Below are 21018 nucleotides of genomic sequence, written 5' to 3' on the forward strand. Positions count from 1 at the left end.
TAGCAGAAACAAAGTGATCCGGGTAAAGTTCTCTGAACAGAGCCAGAACCTTGCGAAAGTCGATGGAGGGTGGCAATGACTTGGGTTCCTCCACGTCAGATGAAGGATCATCCAGGTGAGCTGCTTCATCCTCAGAAACCTCATCACCTGAGGGTTGAGAAGCGAGAGGTAAAGTTAAAGCGGTCTGCTGAATGGCTGAATCCTGAAGAGCGGGTGCATGCGCACTTGCGGATTCATCCTCAAGTCTCTGTTGAAGAGGATGAGGGCTAGTAATGACAAAGTCCTGAGGCTGGGATGAAGGAGGTTCTGCGGAGGTCTGAGGAGCAAGCGTGGTGAGAGGCGACTGTAGTAAAGCATGAGGCTCATGCTGCATAGACTGCGGTTCAAGTTGAATGGGAAGAGGCTCAAGCTGAGGAGAAAGTGGCAGATGCATGCGTTGAGGTGGCTGACTCATAGCATGAGGTTCCTGCCTCAAGAGTTGCGCTTGCCTCAAGGGTTGAGGTGGCTGCGCAGAGAGAGGCTCTTGACTCACGAGTTGAGGTTCTTGAGGTGCTTGCCTCGAGAGTTGAGGTTCTCGCCTCGAGGAAAGTGGAGGTGGTTGCTGCGAGAGTTGAGGTGGCTGCCTCAAGGATGGTAGAGGTTGTCGTACCTCAAGAGGTTGCTGCCTCGAGGGTGGTTGTAATGCAAGATACTCCTGCCTCAAGGGTAGAGGAGGTTGTAAGGCATAAGGCTCCTGCCCCCATTGTTGAGGAGGTTGCTGCGTGGTAAGAGGCTCCTGCCTCAAGGAAAGTGGAGGTTGCTGCACAGCGCTGGTATCTGGCAACTCCCAACGCGGCAGCTCACGCATGGAGGTAGCTTGAGGAACCTCAACCTCATACGTCTGGCAGATTGTACTGCGCAGAGGAGGAGGAGCGTTCGCAGGAGGAGGTGTATTAACCTTCTCTGCCTGAAACTCCCGCATCAACACCGCAAGCTGCGACTGCATAGTCTGCAGCATAGCCATCTTAGGATCAACAGAAGTTGAGGTCTGTTGAGGCATAGCTTTAACAGAAGTTGAGGTCTGTTGAGGCAGCGCCTTACCTCTCTTAGGAGGCGTGCAGTCACCTGATAACTGCGGCGAGTCCGAGCTAGCCCAATGGCTACACCCTGGCTGTTGGACTCGCGCGGTCTGGACTTTACGCTTAAGAGGTCTTGAGGCCTGAGTCCAGCGTTTTCTCCCCGAAAAGTCTTCTGCAGACGAGGATCTAAAGGGCTCAATCGTCTGAGAGTGGAAGTGACGATCTCTATAAGATACGCCCGCAACCACTGAGGATACTACTGTGCGCCGATCAAGGCCTGCCGAACCCTTTTGCCCTTCGACATTGCTTCTCCCCTGGGCTTGGGAGCTTGCAAGAGGTCCCGGACTGGGAGGACGACTGGCACGCACAGAAGTATCCTCACGCGCAACACTGACACTGACACTAGCACTAGGCACAGCACTGGCACTACCACTTCCCACTGCACTTTTCACTTTAAGTTCCTTGACGTCTGCCAAAAGGAACTTGTGGTCACTCACTACCGACTCCACTTTATCACCTAAAGCCTGAATGGCACGTAAAACATCTGACATATCAGGCTGAGCACTAATAGTAGGTTCGGGGGTAGCCACTACAGGGGGAGGAAAAGGTTGAGGATCATGGGGGGAGGAATAAAGTAAAGAGCGAGCCGAACTCCTCCTAACTCTCTCTCTCTCACTTAGTGGTATATTTGAGGAATCGAATAAAATCAAGTTCCGAAAGTCCGGCACATTCCTCACATCGATCTTCCAACTGACAGGATTTTCCCCTACAGTCGGAACAAACGGTGTGAGGATCAACCGAGGCCTTCGGAAGCCGCCTAATACAAGTCCTACATCGTCTTTGGGGAGGAGCTTGAGAATGGTCGGACATCTTGAATCAGAGAACAGTCAAGGGGGATTCCAAATTAAAGCTAAAGATCGTTAAACCATAAATCAAAATTAATCCAAAAGCTATCTAAGCTAAGGGAAAAGCTTCCTGTATAGCGAAAGCTGAAATCTCAGAGCAATACTTCACCAAAACCGTGAACAAAGACTCCAAAATTATAAGCGTATCCATGTAGGTCTTGCCGGAAGCACGACAGAGGAAAAATTGAGGTGGTGTCAACAAGAAGTACTGCAGTACCTGGCCACAGGTGGCGCTGGTGAGTACACCCCCCTCTTGTATAGCGATCGCTGGCGTATCCCGTCCGTAGAATTCTGTCGGGCAACGGAGTTGACAGCTACATGATTATCGGGTAAGATTAATATTGAAAATTCACAAAAAAAACCACAAAACATGGGGCTCATCTTCCCCGAAATATTAGTTTCATGCATAGTTTCTTGCGCAATTACGAATTTATACTTTATGCGCAACAGCCCTCGTGCTGGCTGCGTTACTGGAAGTTATTACTTCCCGTGCACAAATCTCCTCCTTGTTGCTCCATTCCAAGTTTATACTTCCTGCGCACATACGTTATTTCCCTACCATATGATGAAGTTTACCATATTTGGGCATGAATGTAAGCTGGAGTGTGATGTAGGAAGTTCTGTGACACACCCCGTTTTCTCTGATAACGCTTCAGTTCCTTTGTAGCTGTGTTGTGTCAGATGTGCTTTATGAAGCTCAACATAACAGAGTAATCGCTGCTCTTTTTTCTATTTCAATGCTTGAAATAGAAAAAAGAGCAGCGATTACACTGTTATGTTGAGCTTCATAAAGCACATCTGAAAAAAGAGCTGCGATTACACTGTTATGTTGAGCTTCATAAAGCACATCTGACACAACACAGCTACAAAGGAACTGAATACATTCCCTATTTACCAAGTTTCACAGTGAGGTGAATAGTTTCAAAAAATCTCATTGTTATCCCTCAAAGGTTAAAGTGTCCTAAGTGCAATTTTTGACTTAGCATTTAGGGAACACGAGCACATTTTCTCCTGCAATGCTTCTGCTAAAAAAAAAAAAAAAAAAAAAAAAAATAAAAAAAAAAAAACAAAACACAACGTAAGTGTCAATCATAAGGAAGGAATTATTCAGGATCTATTTTGCCATAACACAAGGTTTAATAGGTGATTTACTTAATCATGACGTAGGGATTTATTTGTGATTTACTTCAAGTTAGTAAACTGGGAAGGGGGATCCAGGGTATTATCCCAAGGCTAGGTCTGTGACCTAGGAAGGGGGAAGGGGGAAGGGGGTTGGCCCCCAAGCTAGGTCTGTGACTTGTTACTAATAAGTTAGGTAAGGTGGGTCTGTTAGGTTCTGTGCCCTTTAGCCCCCCCCCCCCCCCCCCCCCCCCCCCCCGGGCGACCCCCCCCCCCCCTTAAGGCCACATTGAGTTTCAGTTCAAACGAAACAAATTCAAATGAAAACGCCTTTTGCAAAAAAAAGGAACACAAACTTCAAATTAGTCTCAATATCTAACTTACCTTTGAAACAAGACGCGAAAAAATTGCACCTCCTCTTCCTTTTCCCACGAGTAACCACACTACGATCACACCTGAATGCTAATTTGTTGTAATCTATACGGCACACATTTTCACAATTAGGGCACTTTTTCTCTGCCAAAATCAAACCATGACGTTGAGCAAATGCAATTAGCAAATCAACTTTCCCTGAATAATGTACACAAAAATCCCCATAAGAAATAAAGCAATTGTCACAAGTGACACAGTCAGAACGGGATGAAGGTCCTGCTAATTACTCCATACTTCACGGCAAAATGAGCTTTTCAGTTTGAAGGGAGATCCGAGACGTGCAAAAATATTCCTCCGCGGAACTTCACGTAAACTGTGGTAACTGGTGGAAAAATAGCAGGGATAAGTGAAGTAATAAGTGTCAGCATTGGCTAGATTTGTAAAAACCGCCATGATTGGTTTTCAAACAGTGTGACGTCAAGAAAACACCTGTTATTGGTTAGAATAGCATTGAGAACTAGTTTGCCATACGCAGTAAGGCAGTGAAACAGCTCATTTTAGCCAAGACATCACACAGTAAACAAAAACAAACACTTAGAAAAAATCCAGGTGAAACATAACTTTACGAACGAATATCTTCGATAAATAGAAGCTGCTCATATATTGACTATTTTATAAGCGTTCTATATGATATTATAGTGAATTGTAGGTGTTTAAATTCTTCAAGATCTTCCGCGGAGCTCTCCTACACATTTACCCAGGCTTTTAACACACAAATGAGTGTGCTATGAAAAGATGCCAGATACTCCCATGCGAAACGAATGGCTCCATCTGTTGAGCGAGCAACCAAACATTCAGAGCGGTAATGCTTACGGGTATATAGGATGGAATTCGATTGTAAATTTTGCGACACATTTGTTCATAATTTGCATTACTATGTCAGTATATTTTACTCATATATTCATGATATTCTTAAATTTTTGGTAACTAAATTGCAAATTATGTTTCTCAGTCTATTTTTCAGAAATTAAATAGCTATATCCCATGATTTAGTTAATTTTCTTGCAAATTTAAGTATTGTACAGTATATTACAACCATTTTTAAATGTTCTATACAATACCACATTCGAATAAATTCAAACATACTGTATATCTGATTTGTTAAACTTAGCCACAAATGCTTATGTGTAGGCATACATTTAATTGCAGTATGTAGGCCACTGTAAGATGGAGAGATATTAGGTGTATAAAACAATTGTATTTTATTTTTTATTGAAATGGAAACGCATGATGCACTCGTGTATAGTTTAGTATTATAAACTAATAAATGTATAGGATAAATGTACAATCAGAAACATCAAAATAACACAAAATTTTATCACACACAAAAATAATCAAACGGGGGTTGGAAATAGAAATAAGGTAGCATAAAAGCCAACAAAAAATGAAAAACAAAATAGATTTACTGTGGATGCCTTGCCTTAATCTTACATCCAATATCAGTGGGGCTTACTCATTAGCAGCACATACTGCATGTATTATACTGTTTGGAATCACCGTATTTTGTCCTTAGGGAACCTGTGAAATACCAAATGAGGATCGGTTTCTTTTTGTTTATGGCACACAACATACTTGTTTGACTTCTTTACTGTCGGCGCCATTTTTTCGTTTGAGTCAACTATCAAATTCTGAATATAAACAGACGACAAACGATGTATACCTACAACGCCATCTGAAATCGGAGCAACCAACTATTGTGTTCACTTTGGAGTTGCCAACTAGCGTATTAACATTTTATTTTGAGCCTTCCTACAGGGTTGCCATTCGTACGATAATTATCGTACATGTACGATTATTTTGGGTCCGGTACGATGTACGATACACACCTTAGGTATCGTACGCTTTTGTACGATAATTTCGAGGTTTCAGAAGAGGAAAAAAAATATATAATTTCACATTTTGTTCACGAGTATTTTATCAAATTAATTCTTCAAAATTATTAGATTTATCCATGGTTTTCTTTCTGGTTGTTTTCCCGTTAATGAGGGTAGCCTACCATTCCTGTGGGCCCGTAGGTGGGAGGAATAAGTCAAGAGATTAACTCATGGAAGGAGAAATGTTATGTATTACCTTAGCATAGGATTGGCAAAGCTTTCAATCAATGAAAAATGTATTTTATAAAAAAAAAAAATGGGACACGAAAACACTATAATAAAAGATCTTGTTATAAAGATACTTTTACTATTTACAACAATTTTTGCTGGCTAGAAATTTAATTTCATTTAAACAATTGAGGTATATATTCGAGCAATGGATCGCTCCGAATTGTTATTTCAATGATACTAGTTGTCAGGGAGAGTTATGTCTGTGGAATTAATTTTCAATTTTCTTTATGATCCATTTGATTGAAGTCTTTTACTATTTTTGATTAGGTTTTTCAGAAACGTCAGTGCATTTTCTTCAGTCAGACAAAGTAGTTATTACAATACTGCACTACACGTAAAAGTTCCGTTGTTATCTAAAGAATCATTATTTTCATTTGTAGAACGACAGTACGTTATAAAAACCAGTATTAAAACAGTAGATCCATGAAGAGTAGAAAATGAACTCAAGGATACGGAGTTAAAAACAGTTCACTATTATACAAAAATGTTTTGTAACAGAAGTGTGATATATATATATATATATATATATATATATATATATATATATATATATATATATATATATATATATATATATATATAGTGTGTGTGTTTAATAAAATACCTTGAAATAAGTAATTTATGGAACTTCTTAATGTGTTGAAAGTGTGTACGATAATTTTGGGTGAAAAACGATAATTTTAGGGCTCATGTACGATAATCCAGTGGAAATAATCTGGCAACCCTGCCTTCCTATCTTCCTTCAGTATATAGTCTTTGGTTGTGACCTGGGAAGGGGGGTCCGGGGGGTTGCGACCTGGGAACTACTAGGTTAGGTTAGGTGGTTTGGCTAGGTTCTGTACCATTTTACAAATCTTAAAAGTTAAATAATCACGTTAGGCCAGTTATCAGCCACTTACATCAGACATATTTTAACCACTATTCATCTTATGCTTATTGTGCATTTCTGACCATTATTATTACTGCAAATCACTCGTTTAAGACAATACCTCACCCATAAAAAACATAGGTTTCCCTTTGAGGTCCCCCTAATTGTCTTTATCCGGTTGTTTGCCCCAGTAGGAAAAACATGGTTTATGTATTTGGCTAAAAATTAAAAGTATCACATATTTACCTTCGAGTAATTAAATGGAATGTCAGAATGCCTCAACGTTATGATGCGTACATAAAATTACGATTAAACTTGTTAACCTACTGGATATTAACTAAATAAAGTTGAGGCCTCGCGGCCATATTTGTCACTCATATAGTAGATTGGTAATCGTACACCAATGTCATATAGCAGGCCAAAATTTCGAATACATTCCCTACATTCTAAAATATCTCTAAACCTATGTATTTTTACTTACGTTCCACATGAAGGGAAAACTTCTCTTTCCACAAACAAGTAGATCGGCGTTACTTTGACGTGAACCGAAACTTACCGAATACCAAGGAGATACCTGCAAGTACTGTCGACAGTCGAGTGTCCTATGAATAATGGCCGCCCAACTAACACAACGGTTCCAGTAATATTCTTCCCGATTCCATATATACATACAACATTAATTTTGGCTTTAAAATCCCTTCTTTAAAATTATATTTGTTGCTTGAGTGTATACTCAATAAAATAAATTCAAGTTTCATTGGATTTCCATAGTTTTAGTAAGTTATTTTACTTTTAGAAAATCGTAATACAGACACTATAGACATCTATTGACAGTTAACGTTAACTATTAAATGCCAGAATTGACAAAGAGAAATGTTATACCTTCTTTGATTGGCCAAAAAAAATATCTACTGGCTAAAAGAATTTGAACTAGACTCTCCTATTGGTCAAAAGGAAATATATTTTCTTCGACTGCCTACATTGGATTTGACTTAGGATTAAGCTTTGCGTAAAAGCAGAAGATAGTCTGATGTCTTATTCGTTTTTAGAATCTAGAACTTTCTAAAGAAACTATTTTGATATTATTGTTAACTAGAAAACATATTTTCCTAATATATAGACTATAAATGACATACATTAAGCTACACTTTCGAATAAATACAGCCTAATTTTACCCAAAATAAATAATACTTCAAGTATTTATAGCCATGTAGTAGTGACCTTGTCTACCCTGTCCTTTTCTATGCTGTGGAATGTATCGCTGAAAATACTATGAAAGAAATAAGCTTTTTAATGTCTGGTAGTCTATATCTAATTTTGTATTAATTCAAAAACGCAAATACAATGGCAAGAACGTAAATGAAACGTATTTTTAGCGTTTTGTTTCATGTGGCAGCTGCGTTGTCAATTATTATTACAAGCTAAGCTACAACACTTGATTGAAATGCGGTATGCTATAAGCCCATGGGTTCCAACAGGGAAAATAGCCTGAGGAGGAAAGAAAATAGATAAACTACAAAAGAAGTAATGAACAATTAAAATAACATATATTAAGAACAGTAACAGCATTAGATTAGATATTTCATATATAAACTAAGAGAAATAAGATAGATTGGTGTGCCCAATTGTACCATCAAGCAAGAGAACGATATCCCAAAACAATGGAAGACCATGGTACTGTACAAAGGCTACGTCATTGCCCATGACTAGAGAGCAATGGTTTGATTTTGGAGTGTCCTTCTTAAAAAAAAAAAGAAAAAAAAAAGGGTTTCTTTTGCAGTAGCAGTCTAACTTTTTACTTGTTTGTTTGATTGACGACCAGCAGAAAAATACTTTATCATTTTATTGTAGTTATTTGTTTTTCTTGCATGCGATTGCACATCAAAAACAATAAATAAAATCTAGCAGCAACAAGGAAAAAAACCGTTTTTTTCAATAAACTTACATGATTAGGCTAAATAAAATATATTTCTACAGAAAACGATTTCCAACCACTCTCTTCTGTAAGGTAAGGAATATTGAATTATCAAATCAAATTTGTTTAATTAAAGTTTTAGGAAATTTACTAACTCACAAAATATATATCATTGTCCACATGCAACAGAAAATGCATAACTAAAATCATGATGTCTATATTCTATTGCAATAAAAGGGGCATATATGGAAGTCTAAACTGGAACTAAATAATAGAACTTTCTAATATTGATATATAATGGATATGTCCCACAACGAATGACAAAATCTTGTTACTGAAAGTAAAAAAAAAAAATGAATTAATCTAATTAACCAATCCTGACTTCAGCCCTTATAGTACTAAACAATTACACCACATTGCCAATACTATTGAAAGAATTTGTACATGTATTTGATCATATTTATACATTACGACTATTTATAACACGGTAAATTCACATTAGATAGGTCTACCACGACTGGCCCTATTTTATCTGATAACATAATAGGTTGGTTTCTCATCATTTACAAGGGAAAACCCAATACCGGAGCTACTTTTAAAGCTAGGTGAAAAACACTAAAATCTTAAACAATTATTGCAAAACGGTTGTTTCCCATGCACAAATCCCCCTCCCCCCATCGGTAATATATTTGACTCTCTTCCTATTGCCTCATCGCATACATCATACATATACCAAAGGCACTTCCCCCAATTTTGGGGGGTAGCCGACAACAACAAGAAACAAAACAAAAAGGGGACCTCTACTCTCTACGTTCCTCCAGCCTAACCAGGGACTCAGCCGAGTTCAGCTGGTACTGCTAGGGTGCCACAGCCCAACCTCCCACATTTCCACCACAGATGAAGCTTCATAATGCTGAGTCCCCTACTGCTGCTACCTCCGCGGTCATCTAAGGCACCGGAGGAAGCAGCAGGGCCTACCGGAACTGCGTCACAATCGCTCGCCATTCATTCCTATTTCTAGCACGCTCTCTTGCCTCTCTCACATCTATCCTCCTATCACCCAGAGCTTTCTTCACACCATCCATCCACCCAAACCTTGGCCTTCCTCTTGTACTTCTCCCATCAACTCTTGCATTCATCACCTTCTTTAGCAGACAGCCATTTTCCATTCTCTCAACATGGCCAAACCACCTCAACACATTCATATCCACTCTAGCCGCTAACTCATTTCTTACACCCGTTCTCACCCTCACCACTTCGTTCCTAACCCTATCTACTCGAGATACACCAGCCATACTCCTTAGACACTTCATCTCAAACACATTCAATTTCTGTCTCTCCATCACTTTCATTCCCCACAACTCCGATCCATACATCACAGTTGGTACAATCACTTTCTCATATAGAACTCTCTTTACATTCATGCCCAATCCTCTATTTTTTACTACTCCCTTAACTGCCCCCAACACTTTGCAACCTTCATTCACTCTCTGACGTACATCTGCTTCCACTCCACCATTTGCTGCAACAACAGACCCCAAGTACTTAAACTGATCCACCTCCTCAATTAACTCTCCATTCAACATGACATTCAACCTTGCACCACCTTCCCTTCTCGTACATCTCATAACCTTACTCTTACCCACATTAACTCTCAACTTCCTTCTCTCACACACCCTTCCAAATTCTGTCACTAGTCGGTCAAGCTTCTCTTCTGTGTCTGCTACCAGTACAGTATCATCCGCAAACAACAACTGATTTACCTCCCATTCATGATTATTCTCGCCTACCAGTTTTAATCCTCGTCCAAGCACTCTAGCATTCACCTCTCTCACCACTCCATCAACATACAAGTTAAACAACCACGGCAACATCACACATCCCTGTCTCAGCCCCACTCTCACCGGAAACCAATCGCTCACTTCATTTCCTATTCTAACACATGCTTTACTACCTGTGTAGAAACTTTTCACTGCTTGCAACAACCTTCCACCAACTCCATATAACCTCATCACATTCCACATTGCTTCCCTATCAACTCTATCATATGCTTTCTCCAGATCCATAAACGCAACATACACCTCCTTACCTTTTGCTAAATATTTCTCGCATATCTGCCTAACTGTAAAAATCTGATTCATACAACCCCTACCTCTTCTAAAACCACCCTGTACTTCCAAGATTGCATTCTCTGTTTTATCCTTAATCCTATTAATCAGTACTCTACCATACACTTTTCCAACTACACTCAACAAACTAATACCTCTTGAATTACAACACTCATGCACATCTCCCTTACCCTTATATAGTGGTACAATACATGCACAGACCCAATCTACTGGTACCATTGACAACACAAAACACACATTAAACAATCTCACCAACCATTCAAGTACAGTCACACCCCCTTCCTTCAACATCTCAGCTTTCACACCATCCATACCCGATGCTTTTCCTACTCTCGTTTCATCTAGTGCTCTCCTCACTTCCTCTATTGTAATCTCTCTCTCATTCTCATCTCCCATCACTGGCACCTCAACACCTGGAACCGCAATTATATCTGCCTCCCTATCATCCTCAACATTCAGCAAACTTTCAAAATATTCCGCCCACCTTTTCCTTGCCTCCTCTCCTTTTAACAACCTTCCATTTCCATCTTTCACTGTCTCTTCAATTCTTGCGCCGGCCTTCCTTACTCTCTTCACTTCTTTCCAAAATTTCTTCTTATTCTCTTCATATGACTGACCCAGTCCCTGACCCCACCTCAGGTCAGCTGCCCTCTTTGCCTCACGTACCTTGCGCTTTACTTCCACCTTTTGCTCTCTATATTTTTCATACTTCTCTATACTATTACTCTGCAGCCATTCTTCAAAAGCCCTCTTTTTCTCTTCCACTTTTACCTTCACTCCTTCATTCCACCATTCACTGCCCTTCCTCATGCTGCCTCCAACAACCTTCTTGCCACATACATCACTTGCAATCCCAACAAAATTTTCTTTTGCTAACTTCCACTCCTCCTCTAAATTACCAGTTTCTCTTACTCTCACCTCGTCATATGCCATTTTCAACCTTTCCTGATATTTACTTTTTACCCCCGGTTTTATTAGCTCTTCAACCCTCACTAGCTCCCTTTTACATCCACCAACTCTATTCCCCCACTCTTTTGCTACAACTAATTTTCCTTCCACCAAAAAATGATCAGACATACTGTTAGCCATACCCCTAAACACGTGCACGTCTTTCAATCTTCCAAACATTCTTTTAGTTATCATCGCACAAAGGAATATTTATCAATGCTAAAGATTTCCGACACAGCATAACACCAGCATTAGAGTTAGTAGAAATTAACATATATTAGAATTCCTACGTCTAGAAAGTTTGAGGCCCGTAGTCCATATAATTCACTGGACAAAATGCAGAGATCGTAGACAAAATATAATTCCACCGTTTGAAACATAAAATTATTCCACTGACAACACTGACCTCTTGGAAATGTAGCTATCTTTGTAAATATTCATACAGATTCGTCGAATGACTACACTGGCAGTACTGATTTGCACCGCGAAGCAGGATTGCCACTTTGGCCTTTTTTCAGGCCCAAAAAAACTCCTCAAATTTGGCCTTTTTAAAAAATGGTTGATCTTTAGTAATATGAAAAAGACGGGCCTTGAATACTATATATATTTGGCCTCTATTACTAATGGATTGGCCTTTCAAAGCTTTTGTCAATTAGAAGTTGGCCTTTTTTCATTTAGAAAGCCTGGCAACCCTGCCACAAAGCTTCGTTTACATGCAAAGTACAAGTAACTATACTCTATTTTTTATAGTGGTGCATATTTGCACTTGACTCACAGGGATGCCCTTTTAGCTCGGAAAGGTTCCTGATACCTGATTGGTCGGAAGTATTTTTGTCCGAACACCTTCATTGTTTTCGAATGATTACCAAGTAATATGAATCGAAACTTATTTATTAACCTATATTTCTCCATCAGATATATATTTAGTCAATAAACAATGTGAAAGAATAAATATATTATAAAGAATCGTCTTGGTAAGTCTAAATTTAATAACACAATCCGCCGAAGTCAACGACAGCAGCTGGTTTTCGGATGCACGCTTTGTAATTTTGTAATTTTTCACATATTTTAACGCAAATTGGGATAGATTACACTCAGCATAAGTTAAACATGTTATTATAAACTTTCTTTGAATACCAGAACTTACCAAACACATGGAATTAATAAAACCCAATATTTGTGAAAACTTATGGGGAGGTGAAAGAACAGCCTCTAGCGGCCTGGCTGAAAAACGATCCCTTCTGAGTTGTAGACGCAGTTTTTTTTTTTGATTTCGTAATATAGGTCGGCCTATTCCTTTCAGTTTAGATAGTCTTACATTGTTTCTCTTCGTATTATTTTGCTTAGTATTTTCCCACATTCCTGTTCCTCACCGAATATCTATCTATTTTCCCCGCTATCTCTTCTTTCATATAGGCCTATGTGATATCCGCACTAAGATTCCTATGTTTTGCACCTTACGTCAGTAAGTATGTAAATAATAATAACAACATGAATTTTATGCTGTGTAGCAAGTATAACCTATTCTGTAAACCTGATATTAAGCATAGTATTTTTTTATTCCCGCCTCTACACTATTTTAATGAGACTAGCACGCGCTTCCCTTCAAGCCATCACTTTCGACAGAGGATAAGAAATAAGGAATATCCCATATATGAAAGAAGGGATATCGGGGAAAATAGATAGATATTCGGTGAGGAACAGGAATGTGGGAAAATACTAAGCAAAATAATACGAAGAGAAACAATGTAAGACTATCTAAACTGAAAGGAATAGGCCGAACTATATTACGAAAGAAAAAAAACGGATTTTGAGCGAAGCGAAAAATCTATTTTTGGGTGAGATAGCCATGGCGTCCTGATGGAAGGTTCCTGTTTGGTAGCTTCCTTGGGTATAAGACTACTAAGATATTCCCAGAGAATTTAACCACAGGTTATCACAGAATTCTAACTTCTGGAGCGAGTATCTCAAAGGTTTCCCTTTAAGACATCGTAATACAACAGGGGACACGCATGTCTGAACGTGCCACATAGCTATCTTCACCCCGAACAGAGTTAATGCTTCGGTGTGTAAGGGCTGAGAATAGCTGGGAGCCGTTCCACAGCTAATCTCACTCGTGGCTACTACTGATACTCGAGACGTAAACAAACGGACGCCATTGCTCTGATGACGTCACGCCCGTCTTCATCCTGAAGCCAGTTGCTGCCCATCACCATGATACAATTGTGTAGGGTGGGAACAAAACTGGACGAAGTAGTAGGGAGGGTCCATCAGGACGCCATGGCTATCTCACCCAAAAATAGATTTTTCGCTTCGCTCAAAATCCGTTTTTTGGGCTCAAGCCATGGCGTCCTGATGGAAGAGTACCAGAGAATCAATGTATCGTGGTAGATTTTCCCCCAGTGTTAAGTGCCTAGGCATTGACAAAACAGCAAAGTAATCTTAGGTAAAGAACCATAGGAACGAAGTATCCTGCCCCCCATTGGTAGGAAGTTCCCATGGGCTATGCCGACGTCAAAGTGGTATTGAAGGGCTATTCATCCTGACAGAAGAACTTGAAGAACTTAGAGATGAAGCAGAATGTTTGATATTTGTATAGGAACATTCTGAATTAGACCAGTGGTGGTTGGGCACTGTGTATAGAGTTCATCTCTTGGTTATCAGAAGTAAGTATTCGTGTAGGAACCTTACTGAGACAGGGTGAATATAATTTAGGATTAGACATCTTAAATTCTTCATGACCATAAGAAAGGAGGAATAAATAAAACTATGACAGTATGTATTTCATAGTAGGTAGGAGCTGAAAGAGACGCATAAGTAATAAAATAGAAATTTTATTTCACAATGCAGAAATTAAATAATTTACAGCAAAAGTAAAGTTCATTTACAGTAATAATAATGTACATAGAAATAAAGGCTTGCTCTTGAATCTGAAAAGGAATTTCAGGATTAGTAGGTACTCGTTCTCGAGGAACGCAAGTCTTTAAACAACACATCATGCTCAAGGCATGCGGCACTTGTGTGACACTATGACATTTCACCTGGGATAAGAACAGTTATAAAAGCACTAAGTGTTTTTAGACATCACTATGAATCGCTCGAGGGTCAACATAGGCACCCGAAGAGTTAGAGTCCCAAGTAACTCACTGTTCTACGCAGAGTTAGGTGCAGGTTTCATAACACTACCTGCGGCTACCACAAAATGTTTGACTTCGTGCACTTGTTTCGCATAATGTTTAAAGAAAACTCGCGAGGACTTCCAGCCCGTAAAGTTTTTAAGGCTTTCAAAGTCCATGCTCTGAAAGAAGTTCAGAGAAGATGCCACTTTTCTAGGATCATGACCAGCGGGTGTACTGTTCGGATCCGCTCTGCGAATGAAGTAGGTGATTTTCGCTCTTAATTGTTTCAGTGACAGGTCGCTGCCCGATGTTTCTCCTTTGAAGAGTTGGCCTCCACCAAAGTTCGAAGTTCTGCGAAGATAGACCTTGAGACTCTCTACTGGACATAGAGAGACATCCTCCTTCAGGGGGCATATTCTCCAAGGGCCCCATCTTTTGGTGGGTAATTCGTTTTTAGCGAGAAACGTCGGATCAGGGGAGAGGGTCACTTCTCCTGAATCGGCAAACAGGATGTGTCCCTCTTCTCTTGATAATGCCACTATTTCGCTGACTCGAGCTCCCGAAGCGAGAGCAAATAAAAATATAACTTTCTGAGTCAGATCCTTGAGGGGGCATGAATCGTTGTCCAAGTTGGAGGCGAAATGGAGTACCTTGTCTAGTGACCAGGAGATCGGTTTCGGAGGGGGTGCTGGGCGTAGGCGAGCACATGCTTTTGGTAATTTGTTAAAGATGTCGTTGGACAGATCAATTTGGAAAGCATATAGAATTGGTCTAGTCAAGGCCGATTTGCAGGTTGAAATCGTATTGGCTGCTAATCCTTGTCCATGAAGGTGAATGAAGAAGGACATACAGAAATCAATGGTGATTTCTTTAGGATTTTTTGTCTTGACAAAGGAGACCCATTTCCTCCAGGATGATTCATATTGCCGTCTCGTGGATTCGGTCTTGTATTCCTCTAGGAAGTCTAGACTTTTCTTCGAGATCCCAAACCTCTTCTTTGCGGCAAGGGAGAGAAAATCATGAGATGAAGGTCCTTGATTTTCGATGATGAAGCGAAGACAGTCGACTTCTGTACTTGTTGAGAGAGAACTGGGCCCGGGAGAGGGATCAGCTTGGGCTGCAGCTCCAGGACCAGGGGGTACCAGTTGCTCCGGGGCCACTTGGGAGCCACTAGGGCCGCTGTCCCTTTGAAGGTTCTCAGTTTGGAGAGGACTTTCAACAGAAGGTTGGTGGGAGGGAACAGGTATATCTTGGACCATCTGTTCCAGTCCAGTGACATGGTGTCCACCGCTTCTGCTTTGGGGTCCTCGTACGGGGCTACGTACAGAGGAAGTTGATTGTTGTCGCTCGTTGCAAAGAGATCTATCTGAAGTTCTGGGACTTGATGAGAGATGAAGGAGAACGATCTTGCGTCTAGAGACCATTCCGACTCTATCGGGTTTGTCCGAGATAGAGCATCCGCTGTCACATTGCGGAATCCTTGTAGGTGAACTGCAGACAGGTGCCATTTCTTCTTCTCCGCCAGACGGAAGATTGGGAGAAGCACCTGATTTATCTGGGGCGATCTTGAGCCTTGGCGATTGAGACAACGAACTACCACCGAGTTGTCTAGGGTTAGACGGATGTGGATCGAGGGCGGCGGGGATAACTTCTTCAGAGTTAGAAGGACCGCCATGGCCTCCAAGATGTTTATGTGGAACGTCTTGAATAGTGGAGACCAGGTCCCTTGAGCCTGTTTCAGGTGGGAGTGACCTCCCCAGCCTTCCAGTGAGGCATCCGTGTGGATGTTGAGTGATGGAGGAGGGTGTTGGAGAGGAATGGACCTTTTCAGGGCCTTTGCTTCCGACCACGGCTTTAGGAGGCGTCGAAGTCTGTTTGGAAGCCGTCTCTTGAGGTCTCTTCGAGCGATGGATGCCGAGCGTCTCCAGACTCCCGCGGCATCCTTTAGCTGTGCACGAAGCACTGGGTTTGTCACTGAGGCGAATTGTAGAGAGCCTAGAACTCGTTCCTGCTGTCGTCTTGAAATGCGTTTGGATTTCAGTAGTCGCTTGACAGACCCTGCTATTTCCTTCCTTTTCTTCTGGGGGATGGAAAGGCGGTGTGACTGAAGATTCCAGTGGATTCCCAACCACTGAAACTTCTGAGCTGGAGAGAGGCGAGATTTCTTCTCGTTGATCTTGAATCCCAGGTGTTCTAGGTACTGGGTAACTTCGTTGCAAGACTTTGCACACTCTTCGGGCGATGGAGCCCAGACTAGCCAGTCGTCGAGGTAGGCCATCACCTGGACGTTTCTTAGGCGGAGCTGTTGTACTATGGCATCCGCCAGTTTTGTGAAGATCCGAGGGGCCACATTGAGGCCTAATGGCATGGCCCGGAAGGCGTAGCTTTTCCTTTGGAGTCGAAATCCTAGGTAGGAGGAAGCGTGATGGTTCATTGGAATGTGCCAATAGGCATCCGCCAGGTCTATAGAGACCGTGTAGGAACCTTGAGGCAGAAGGGTCCTTATTTGTTGAAGCGTCAGCATCTTGAATTTGTTGTTCTCTATGAACTTGTTGAGGGGGGATAAGTCCAGAATGACTCTGAGTTTGTCTGAGTCCTTCTTGGGAACGCAAAACAGTCTCCCTTGGAACCTGGTGGACTTTACCTTCCTTATCACCTTCTTGTTCAAGAGGTCTAGAACATATTCTTCCAGAAGGGGGGTCGATTGCTGGAAGAACCGCTGGAAGATTGGGGGTGGTTGCGTCCAACTCCAGCCTAGACCGTTCTTGATGATGCTGTGTGCCCAGGGATCGAAGGTCCAACGATCCTGGAATTGGCGGAGTCTTCCTCCCACCGGAAGCACTTCATTGCTTCTGGTGTCCCGAGGACTTGTTGCCTCGGCCGCTAGCTCCCTTTCCTCCTCTACCTCTGGAGGGACGACGAGATGCGTCTCTGCTTGCACCCCTGAACGAGCCTCTACCTTTGGCATGAAAGGTAGTGGATGGTTGCTCAAAGGCAGGGGTGAAGACCGGTGACTGTGACAACACCGGTTGGGGGACCAATTGAAAGGTCTGTTGTGGTTGGGCAACCACTTGGGAGGTAGCGGGTCCCGGAAACTGACGTCGTTGCTGACGTTGCTGGGGTTTTGGCTTTTGAGGTTTCCTCTTAGGCTGAGGTCCATCGTCCTGAGAGGGTTTCCTTTTTCTGGACATGCCCCACTTGTGGAGAAGGTTCCTATTCACCGTGGCGGCTCTGTCAGTTATTTCCTTGACAAGGTCAGAAGGAAACAGGTGCTTTCCCCAGATGTTGGAGGAAATCAGCCTCCGGGGTTCGTGTTTCACGGTGGCACCGGCAAACACGAATTCACGACAGGCTCTACGAGCCTTAATGAAGTGGTACAAGTCCTTCATTACTGTCAGTAAGTGGGATTTGGCTAGTACCATGTAGTGATCTGGTACTCTTGTGTCACAGGCCATCACTTCCAGTTGGACTTGATGAGAAAGAGATGCCGCAAGCCTCTCCTTCGTGTCTTGTTCCCGGCGAAGGAGGTGATCGTTGAGCTTAGGGAGGTCTTCATTAAACTGACGTCCGGCGACGTCAGGATCGAGCCTTCCCACGACGAAAGTATGCTGAACATCTTTCCAGTGTCGAGCGTCAGGGGGGGTCACGATGGAGAAGGGTCTGCACTCCTCCAGTGCAGGGCAGGGTTTCCCTTCTTCCGCCGCTTTAAGGCATGCAGCTAAGGCCTTTTCCAAGAAAGGAAGAACCGCAGTGTCAGGTGCAACTTACGTAGGATGCTTCTTGCTCAAAGCCGGAAGCTTAGAGCAGGTAAAGCCCCTACTCTTAAATGCGGAGGCTAGCATAGCCTGGGCCTTTGCGAGATCGAACACTATCTCTTCTTTAGGTTCGGTCTCTTCCTTCGAGGCAGGTTCGGAACGAAGCCGGACGTAACAGTCCGGGTAGGCCTCGAAGCTTGGGAAGAACTCCACATCTTCCAACGGGACCGTGCCGATCTTGTCACTAACAAAGATCCTGCCGGTCGCAATAACCATATGCTCTGCATACCTCCACGGGTTGGCATGAGAGCAAGCGGGGAGATCCTTGACCGAAATCTTCTTCGGTTCTCTGGATCCAATCATCGACCTGATGGACTCCTGGTTCTCCTTCAGCCTGTCGTCCATGACGGCTCTAATCAGCCGGATCAGTTCTTGGGTAGAAGAGGAAGGATCCGGAGTCGAGGAGGTAGACGGAATGGACATTTCCGTCGGTGTAGGAGTAGGAGGAGGGATGGACGAGGGAGCAGCTTCAAGCTCCGACTCGGTGTATTCCACCTTGTCTTCGTCCTCTTCGGCTCCTTGAGCCATAAGCGTCTTCTCCGTGTCTTCCGAGACGTCTGAGATCTGTTCATCATCCTCGGAATCTAAACGACACTCGTGCATGGACTGAGCCATGACCACATCAGGTTCCACCGTAATTTGGACAGTGGGGATTGCTTCTTTTGGTACCACTGAGTCAGGGGAGGCCTTAGGGAACAGCAGGGACCTCAGTTCTTCGGTGGCCAGGTACGGTCCAGTAGCATTTTTCTGAAAGCCACGCACCCACTTGCGCAGCTTTTCACGAGAAATGTCTCTAACCTCCGCTGAGGGAGGGTTATGGAAGGCCTCAACTAAGTGGGCCTGGCAGACCGTACAATCCAGTGGATTCCAGAACTTCAAATCCCCTTTCTTGTCTGCACAAGGGGCGTGAGTCCTGCAAGCCGTATGCCCGTAAAACTGCGGGCGTTTCACAGCGCAGAAGGCGAAGTCACACTTCATCTGCTCCTCCTGTGGAAGAAAGAGAAAATGAGTATGGGGGAGTCATAAGAATGGCTCTTAAACTAAGTTAATATTAATCATTAATTTTAACTTAAAGAAGGTGTGATGCATAGAGAATGAAAACAGTAAAGGAGAACATGCTCCATGCATCTCGCCCGGCTGGTTACCATAAGCTTGGTCCTCGGATATTCCAAATGACCGAGATCATTGGATATAGTTTCCTAGAATTCCTCGTATTTTGGAATTCCATGGAAAACCAAGGACAAGATTGGGATCGAATTCATTCGGTTCCCAGTTAGGAGCCAGAAGGCCTCATTAAAGGGTAACTGCTTCTGGCAACCAGCCGTGCTAAGATGCACATAGCATGCTGGAATTAGAAGAATGCAAAGAGACAGCATGATCACTAACAGAGCAGTACTAGGTACTGATCTTAATAGCAGAAGCAGCTTATCTGTTTGCCATATAGGGCTATCCTAGTCTTGTGATAGCTACAGTAAGGGGGTGCAAGTATTCTTGACGCCTCCGGCAAGCCGCCAGCATGCCGGAGCTCGCTCCAGCATAGATTCTGGCATTAGAACAGACAATTTTCAAAAGTCAGTTAGATACCAGGATGGCGGCCGCCGGCACAACGGCGGCACGCCGGCACAACGGCGGCACGCCGGCAGGAAGCGGCGGCTCCGGCAGTCGGAGGATGCCAGGTTGGTGACTGGGATAAGGATGGTAAAGGTAGTATCGGGTTGCCGGCAGTATATGCCGGCACTCCGGTGATCGACCGGCAAGCGGACGATTAGATAGGAGTAGGAGAGCCGCCGGTAGTAGCCGGCGGCAGCCGGCAGTCCCTCGGTACACGGGGGGCTGGCGGCAAGGGTAGGGAAGTCACCAAGTAGGAGGCAGGTATTGCCGACAGTAGAGGCGGCAAGAGACCGGCACCCGGATAGATAGAGAGACAGGGGGAGGGGGGAAAGGGATGCAGGAAGTACCGTCAGGGTTCCAGACATCCCTCCCCCTCCCTGAGGGGGTGTACCCATGATAGAGGCAGGCTCTAACATCCATGAGCAGGGGTCACTAGGGACCGGGAGCTAGGTAGCCCAAGGGAGGGCTAGGGAACACCCAAGAGGGGGGGGGGAGACTCCCATATGCAGAACTATACTAGTAACTAACCTTATAGGACACTATGAAGGTATATGTACCAGAGTGGACTGCACAAGGAAGCTCGGGTAGCCCTACTCATCCACCCTAAGGAGGAGTTGTAGGACAGGGGACAGATGAGTATAAACTAACCTAAGCATAGGCTAGGCTATACAAGAGATAGGTGGGGAGGGAGAAGAGAGAAGTCTTCCCAGGAAGGGTTTCTGTACCAGAGCGGCCACTAAGGGAAGGGAGGACACTCCCTAACCTAAGATCAGGCTGATCGGCTAAAACGGTGCAAGAGTACAGTTTCAGCATGGAACAGAGAAACCTTCCTAACCCGACCTAGAACAGGGCTAAAAGTCCTGAACTAGGCAAGGAAGAAGACATATCGCTATCGCAGGAAAGTCATAGACTATCCTAGCCATAGAGGTAGGCTAGCCTAACCTCACTCTCAGACGCAATCCTAAAGGGGGTTCATTCCTTTAGGGAGGACCGA

At 43.1% G+C, this 21018-nt stretch overlaps 1 protein-coding gene across 3 annotated transcripts in view; it reads right to left on the reverse strand.

Moving 5' to 3' along the window:
• The window catches only part of LOC137614724 (uncharacterized), a 115785-nt gene that overhangs the window by 68371 nt on the left and 26396 nt on the right, over window positions 1-21018 (reverse strand). The window contains exon 1 of one of the 3 annotated variants that reach the window (XR_011039139.1): window positions 6969-7037. The exons of the other annotated variants lie outside the window; for them this stretch is intronic. The gene's annotated coding sequence lies outside the window, so the exon portion shown is untranslated. Of the gene's footprint in view, window positions 1-6968; window positions 7038-21018 lie in introns of those variants that run through there. 3 annotated transcript variants of the gene reach the window in all.

This window comes from Palaemon carinicauda, chromosome 21 (genome assembly GCF_036898095.1).
Source record: "Palaemon carinicauda isolate YSFRI2023 chromosome 21, ASM3689809v2, whole genome shotgun sequence".
NCBI classification, from domain to species: domain Eukaryota; kingdom Metazoa; phylum Arthropoda; class Malacostraca; order Decapoda; family Palaemonidae; genus Palaemon; species Palaemon carinicauda.